We start from the raw sequence: 7977 nt of genomic DNA, 5'->3' as shown, positions 1-7977 counted from the left end.
TGTCCAAAAAATGCACTCAGTTTACTTCTCATTTACTATGAGCATAATTTTCCCCCAGTAATTAAGGTTAGGATATGTATTTTTTTAAAAATTGCAATCCATTCTTCATTTGCAGCATTTAAATAACCTTGATCAGATTTGATGGTTTTGTTACAGACTTTTAAAAAGTGTTTTGCTTTTCTTTTACAAATGTGGGGATTCAATTGTGTTAAAATGTACAAAACAGTGATGTCATGTTTTGTGACGAGGACCCAGGCACAGAGAGACTTGATGAATTTAAGAATCTTATGATTTAATAAAGAAATTTGCAGACTTGCACAGAGATGGTAAAATTATGATGACTGATAACGGAAACGAAGACAACGGAGGACGAGGACAGGGAGGAACAGGGGTTTAAATGCACCAAGGAGACAGTCAGAGAGAACTCAGGACAACTGGAGACATTTAAGGATGCAGGGACTGACAGAGACAGGGAAGAAGTCTCATCGTGACGAGTAAAGTTTATCTTGCCTGGCTGGGCAGTGCTCAGCACCCCCAAAGCTCTGATCCTAGAATCGCCCCTGGGTCACAGGAAGTACAAATCACACAACACTGTTTTTAAAGCCTAAATCAACATAAATAAGACACATATGTTCAGATAGAAACCCTTAGACTGTCCACAGTTACATAAAACACCCATCTCGCTCTCTGTTGGGTAACTTATGTAATGTGAAACTGTTTTGGGCTCCTGTTGATACCAATTCCTCCTGCTGTCTGCTTCTGAGTAAACAATGACCACAAGTTAGACCCTTGGACAAATTCAGGGAATACTGACTTACATGCTGGCTACAGTAGTGCAGGTCTTAGTGGGGTTTCCTGGATAATTTGCACAGAAACCAAAAAACTGATAACTCTTATGCACCAATAAGGTGTCTGTGAGCCCAGAGTTGGAACCTCTGACCGCATCAGTGGCTGAGGGGCTACTACAAGTCCACCATTGATAGATAGATGGAGCTCATGGAACCTATCCACATCCAACTTCCCCCATTTGCTTTTAAACCTGTCCAAATACAGGCTACTTCTTGAAAGTCAAGAGGAAGCAGGAAAGCTGTGCACCAGCTCTGTGTTAGCTGCAAGGTATCTGACATGTGGAACACAGCAGGGCTAACTATGGTGAGATTTAAATTATAAAGTGTGCAAACATCTTCCTGTTAGGTGCTCGGGAACTACATGCACTAGGAAGCACAGGTCTTTATGTGAGATTATATAGGTGTCATTCAAAAGCACCACTATCATTTCTGACCCAGATAATACACGCGATCTCATGAAAATCGCCTTGAGCATAATTAATGCAACCTTCAACATGTCATATATTGCTCTCCACGGAGCTGCTCCAGAATTGTTATCTTGATTGCCTGAACCCTTGAGAAGAAGACAGCTGTAATGACTATAAGCTGTCCTCTTCACCTAAGAAATCCCTGCTAAAAGTGAAATCAGATGATGAGTTGATTTGATTTTGCATCACTTGAAATTTCCACCTTTGTGGCATTCGCTCACATCGATGCAGAGAACCACACAGAGGGTTGCGTGAGCAAATCAAATATTGTTTTATTCAGATTTTTTTTTTCATCCATACAGCAAGAGTCAATTAACAATAAAATGTGCATAAACAAATATGAAGACAGAATAGTACATTATTGTGTGGCAACTGTTAGCAAATACATAACTGGGTGGGTGCACTTACAAGTAAAAAGCAGTCAAAGCGTACATGTGCGCCCAGCAGGGAAGCGAGACCTCGGTTGCAGCCTGAAGACTGAACGTGTGGTTTGGAGAAAATGGTGCTTTGGTTCTGTAGCAACTATACAAAGCAGCCTCGAGTCAGAAACACATCTGATGTTGTCTGGCGACTGTTACATTCATTTTTTTAAAGACTAAATTTGCCAAATAAGCATTTGGTGTGATGAGCCTTCACCTGCTGAGTGCACAGCTATAAGAGCAGGAACAACTGCCCCGTGAGTCAGCGTGGACTGTAATTATACGGCTATGAGAATGTATCCGGGGGGTGGATGAGTGCTAATGTTTTCTCATTCTTTAAATAACAAGTTTGCTTGGACAATATTTTATTTTAATCACACAAGAGTAAGATGACTTGTTCTAAAGTATCACTTCTTCCCACTGTGGATGTTATCTACTGCATGGATAATTTGAAAAACAAAGAACAAATGTTGTGTATTCTGTAGTCTGAAGGTGTTATCTTATTACCTTACATATCTATCTTTTGTTTACGTGTTTGTACTTTTACATGCAGTCAAATCAAACTATAATAGAATACACATTTTTGACAGGTTCATGTATCAGCTGTACCATGGGAGCAGCAATACTGCGTGACCAAGTCCAACACATGGTATATGAATGTTACTGGATATGTCATCCTACAAGAGGGGTGGAGTTAGCATGATATGGGGATATCTACTCCCCTACAACATTCCCTGGCAATACTAGCCACTTATAAAATAAGACAAAAAGCGCATAGCTTTCTCTGAATGCATTGGCCAAGAAACTAGTGCCCTTCTTTGCAAGCATTTTTTTTCTTTTAGCTGGTCTTCTAATTTAAGAATTTAAATTAATCTAACAAAATTCCTTATAATTATAGATCTTTTTTTATTCAAAATAATATCTCAATATGATACACATTTTTTTCTCTGTTCATTTGACTATATACAGAAGTGCAAAAAGACAACCTTCGTCCCTTAGGTTCGAACTCATAATCTGCAGCATTTCTGATTCCTCGGGAAAACAGACGCCTCTGCTTCCTCGCTCCTAATCTCGCTATCTATCGAACATCCGAACACCCGTCAAATCTCAATGCTCGTTTTGGCCTGACATTCAGGGCAAACTTAAGAAATATTCAAACAAAAACAAAATTACATATCTCTTTGAAATGGATACAGTAGAAAATAATTTTTACTCTAAAACATGGACAGTCTGAATTTCAGTACAATATAGTATTTTCAAACATGATCTCGACATGTTACAAGGAAAAATTTAAGTTGGTTAAAATAGTTTTTGTGTGTGTGTGTGTTTGTGTTTGATTTTTTTGTTGTTTTTTTCTTGTTAAACTCAGAGACCGCTGCCGTGCAGCAAATCAATTGATCTCGTTCCTCGTATCAAAAAGTCTTCTCATCAACAACAACAACAAAAAATTAACTGACAATGTAACACAACTGAAAAAGACATCCAGCTATATGAATGAAGTGAATATTTAAAACTAACACATTATCATTTATATGGTTTGAAAAAAAGTTATGAATGTCATTCTACCTCAACATCTACAACGGCTATATCAATGTTGTCAAGTAATATATAGTAAGGCAAAAACAAAACAACAACAAAAAAAGAAAAATAATCTAAAACTACATACATCAAATAGATTCAAATTCTTAAGTAGTACATAACACATAAGTTCAATGAAATTTAAGAGAGTAATTGTTATTGTTACAGAGCGAGAGAGAGAAAAAAAAGATCATAAGCGGCATGTGAGAGAACTATAAAACATCATTGGTGTTCTTTACCTGCACGGTGATTGAGAGTACATTTGATTGGGCGAGGACCCATTAACTGTAATCTAAGGCTTTGTTAGGTACATTACAATCGGTAAAGACACGCTGCTGTGAAAAACATAAATCAAGACACATGAATGAAAGATGATAAACCTTTTTCCTTAATTGTTTCAGCCTCTGCAGAGATGTCTCTGTATTCACCCACAGTGGATAAGTTTGAGAGAAAAAAAACAAACTGTGCTTTGGTTTCCATAGTCAGATCTATGCGTGGATGAAAACCTTTGTGTTTTTGCATGAGATACAAGGCAAACGTTTGAACGTGTTGTACTTCCTCAGAAAATCAAAAATGAAAGTTCACTTGGGATGGGATGTGAAATTAAAATATGGCGACTGGACAAATAATCGTTCAAGTGCACATGTGACCTACTAGACCTTTGGGCTTGTTGTTTAAAGTTCGCATCCACACATGGCTCAACAGTGCTTCTTGGGAGACACAGTTTAAGAGCTGCTCCTCTTTACAAGAGGGGGAAACATGGTAACGCAATGTCAATTGAAGCTACACCCTCTACTTTGCCAGGCTTTAGAGTCAATGGACTTGTCCAGCGACTTAATTCCAAGAAGGAAAAACAACACTAGTCTATGAAAAAGAGTTATGACAAACTTTAGAAAAACCCTCCATTACTGATTCTAAACAAACAAAAAGGAACAAAAAAAAACATCAAATACCAAACAAATTGATTTGGCAAGAAACCCACTTCTAAAACTGATTAATTTGAGAAAAGAAAAAGTTAAAAAACACTCACAATGGAGATTTTTAAAAACAAAACAATACAAAAAAAGGAAAAAAAAAGAGCCATACAAAACTTTTACCTTCGGTAAACAAATAACACTGCTGAGATAACACTCTGGTTTTAGCTGTATGGCCTTTATAGCACATAACGAGGTGAGAAAAGCTAGCCTGGCTGTGCTTTCAAGGTACACAGGTATGTTGGTTTACCCAGAACATTCATATGTCCAAGACCCTCATGTCAACATCTAGTTTCACTAGTAGCTGTAAAAACACAATACTGTACATGCCTAATTCATTTGGCGAATAAAATCCTGTTAAAATCATTGTGCCTTTCAGATTTCAATTCAAATTCAAGGTGCATGTTTGCATTACTCTTGTAAACGCTGAAATATGGCTATCAATTAAAAAAAATGAAAAATAATAATAATAATAAAGCAGAACAAATAAAAAAGGAAAGGAAATCTTGGTCTACTATTGTACCAGCACTTGATGTCGTCTCATGTAACAACGCTCTTGACCTTCTGTGCATGCGGTAATAATAATAATAACTAGAAGAAACTGAGTGCTATGATTCAATCCGACACAGAGGTATCATGTGAACGTTTCCCCCGCAGAGGGGGGGAGAGAGACACGCCGACCCTGGCAACAAGATATGCTCTTCTCTCAGCTGGATGTTGAATTTGACAGCAAATTCTTCTTGACATTGATATGTGGGAAGATGGCACAGATCATGTGTTGTACCCTTGATGTTTTCACGTGTGATGAGACGTGGCAGACCCTCCTTGTCCCACTGCTTGACATTCTGAAGGTTATGTACATAAAGGCTGAACTCTTTTTTTTTGGCTTGGACGGTGCCAGCACACATTCATTTGATCTGCAAGAGACGGTGGATTTAGCTTAAATCAAACTGATGGTAAAGTGTGGTTAGAAGCTCTGTGTGCATACAAATTCAAGGGAAACTTGAAGCAGATAATATGAGTCACACAAATGGAGAAAAAAAACCAAACAACTTGTGATGAATAGAGAAAATGTGAGGGTTGAAATAGGAACTCACTGTTCTTGAGAGGAACTACATCTGAGTCAAGTACTTGTGACTACTCAGATGATCTGCAGATATTATTGGAATCTGGGGATAGAACAACAGACAAGAGATCAAATGAAGGATGCTGACGCGAAAACGGACAAAGCTGAGGCTGGCCGGCGCAAATAAGTACAGATCAACATATTTTAACATCATCTCCTCGCATTAAGATGAAGTTATTGCTGGAAAAAACAAAGACAAATATGACAAGCTGGGGAAAAAAAAGCAATTTGGCTACAGTTGTGGCACAACTGATGCAGACACTTCTGGATAGCAGGGAGAGAGGAGGAGTAAAAGGAAGGGAGACACGAGGTGGGAGTTTGGGGCGGGGGAGGTGGATGGGAAACTGTCAGTAAGGTGGCTTCCCCCATGCAAATCTAAGTCCTCCATGTTGTTGACCTGCACGCCTCGGTAAAATGCATAAAACTAGTCCAGGATGAAGAACAGCTGCATAATGGTTCATCTCGACTGTTCATCAATCTTGTTTAATGGAAACCTATGATTATGCAATGCAGCTTGCTGCTTACAAAAAAACGCCTCCAACAGAACTGAACTTAAACACGCAGCAAGTCATCTTACAGACTGATTTTATAACTTTTTTTCCTGACATTAATAATGAGTATGTCCAGCTTTTTAACACAAAGAATATGGTAAAGCTTTGCTTTACGTGCTGGAAGAAGCAGCAGAAAAAAAAGAGAGGAAAAAAAAAAAGCAAAGCACCAAAGGGCACAGATAGCAACTATTGCACAAGCTGTGCAAATGGCTCTAAAAATGTGGGGAAAAAACACTGCCTCATACATACCAATTGCATGTATTCGTTGGAAGCCAACTTTGATAAGGAAGAGTCCTCAAAATGGGAAAGGACAAAAATCGAGGTTACAATGAGGACACACATTAAAATACAATACAGCATGTTTTTGTTGTTGTTGTTGTTGTTGTTTGCTCTTTTTAAACACAGGTATATAATCTAAGAAAAAGAGTTATAGTTAAAATGGACAAGTACTACTAGTTTATAGCACTGCTTGTGTTCACAAAACTTTATGTTGGACTGTAGTGTAGGCCAACAAGAGGGAGTCCTGCTGTTTACCCCTTGCATTAACACACAAGCATTCCCAGATTATCCATGTGCACTGAGATAGATAGATAGATAGATAGATAGATAGATAGATAGATAGATAGATAGATAGATAGATAGATAGATAGATAGATAGATAGATAGATAGATAGATAGATAGATAGATAGATAGATAGATAGATAGATAGATAGATAGAGAGGGAGAGAGGGAGAGAGGGAGAGACTGAGGAGGTAGAGGTGCAAACCTGATTGGTGGAGGCAGTTGCGAAGGGAACGCTTGTGGCAGATGTGGTGGCTGCAGACACAGTGGCTGGAGTACCACCGTGCATCATGGGAACTTTTTTGGAGGGAAAATCATGTAAGCAAAAAATATACAGGAGGAGCAGTGTAGCCACATACACACCAGGCAAATGAGGGAAGGAGAAGGAGAGAGAGAGGAGGTCAGAGAAGGGTTCGATTTAACTGGTTCCCTTTCTTCCCTCTGCCAGCACTGATAAGGATCAAACAGTCTGAGATCGCAGTCTGGCAGCAGCAACTTACTTCCATATTTGCATGTAATAATAGTAAACTGCTGCTGTACTCTTCCAGTAAAGAAAAACAAAAACTAGAATGTGGCAGAGGGAGACAAAGGTCACCACTCTAACAAACCCCCCTCAGTTTTGTTTAATGTTTTCAAAGGGTTTCTACAGGTGTCAGGTTAAACTAGCCAAAAGCCAAGTTTAGAACGAGCATGAGGACAAGTGTGGTCGAGCAATATATACGGCAGAGAGGTCAAAATAACGAAGCTCAGTTAAACCATGAGGATGTTTTTATACATGAAATAAACAACATTTATATAAAACATTATTTGCTTTTGCCTCAAATCACGGAACCAAAGGACTGACTCTCAGGTCACCAAACAAAAATGCTTACAAATTGTCTATGAACACAACAAAGTACATTTCACTAAAACTGCGACTCAAACAAACAACAACTAAAGAAGGAAAGCCGGGACCTACCAACGCTGGCTGCAGGTGTCATGCACAATATTGAGCCTGTCCATCATGCAGTGCAACAGGAAGTGGATTGGATAGGGAAGAGAAATCAAAACAGCCCATCACAAGGTTCATTAGAGCGAAGGGAGAGATAACGTGGGGGAAAAAAAGGTTAATATCTCTTGGACACAGACATCAGTGATTGGAAAAGGCGAAGAGGTAAACTCATCATCAGAAAACCAGTTAATTAAGTGAATCTACAGTTTCATCTTTGGTGCGAATGACAGAGTGAGAGCAGGGCTATGAGTGTAACTACAGAGCATTAAACATTACGTACATACTCTAAAAAGAAGTGAGAGGAACAGCAGATGTGTGCAGAAGCCAGACTCTTCAAACTGGTGTTTGTTACCAGATACCATTACCCAGCCCCATTCATCCCAGCCCAAGCCGAAGCCCCTCTTCGAAATATGAGTGATCACACCGTGAAAAGTCTAACAACCTACTAAAAAAAAAAAACT

The 7977-nt window shown here is 38.8% G+C and overlaps 1 long non-coding RNA gene across 5 annotated transcripts; it reads right to left on the bottom strand.

Annotated features, from left to right (window-relative positions):
• Positions 1-1562: 1562 nt before the first annotated feature.
• Positions 1563-7956, bottom strand: LOC146554592 (uncharacterized). Of its 5 annotated transcripts, none has more exons than XR_014889443.1 (5): positions 7484-7956; positions 6731-6822; positions 6213-6257; positions 5384-5455; positions 1563-5203 (listed from the first exon to the last, which is right to left on the bottom strand). It is a non-coding gene; the product is annotated as an uncharacterized LOC146554592 (long non-coding RNA). The 5 variants fall into 5 exon arrangements; XR_014889442.1 differs by having other exon boundaries at positions 6213-6239; positions 7484-7955; XR_014889441.1 differs by having other exon boundaries at positions 6731-7950.
• Between the last annotated feature and the right edge of the window lie 21 nt (positions 7957-7977).

Source organism: Mchenga conophoros, linkage group LG18 (genome assembly GCF_057382185.1).
Source record: "Mchenga conophoros isolate Kocher_MC1m ecotype Shallow Benthic linkage group LG18, M_conophoros_male_GT1.1, whole genome shotgun sequence".
Lineage (NCBI taxonomy): Eukaryota > Metazoa > Chordata > Actinopteri > Cichliformes > Cichlidae > Mchenga > Mchenga conophoros.
The sequence above is the reverse complement of the archived record's forward strand: the minus strand, read 5'-3'. Positions and strand labels throughout refer to the sequence as shown.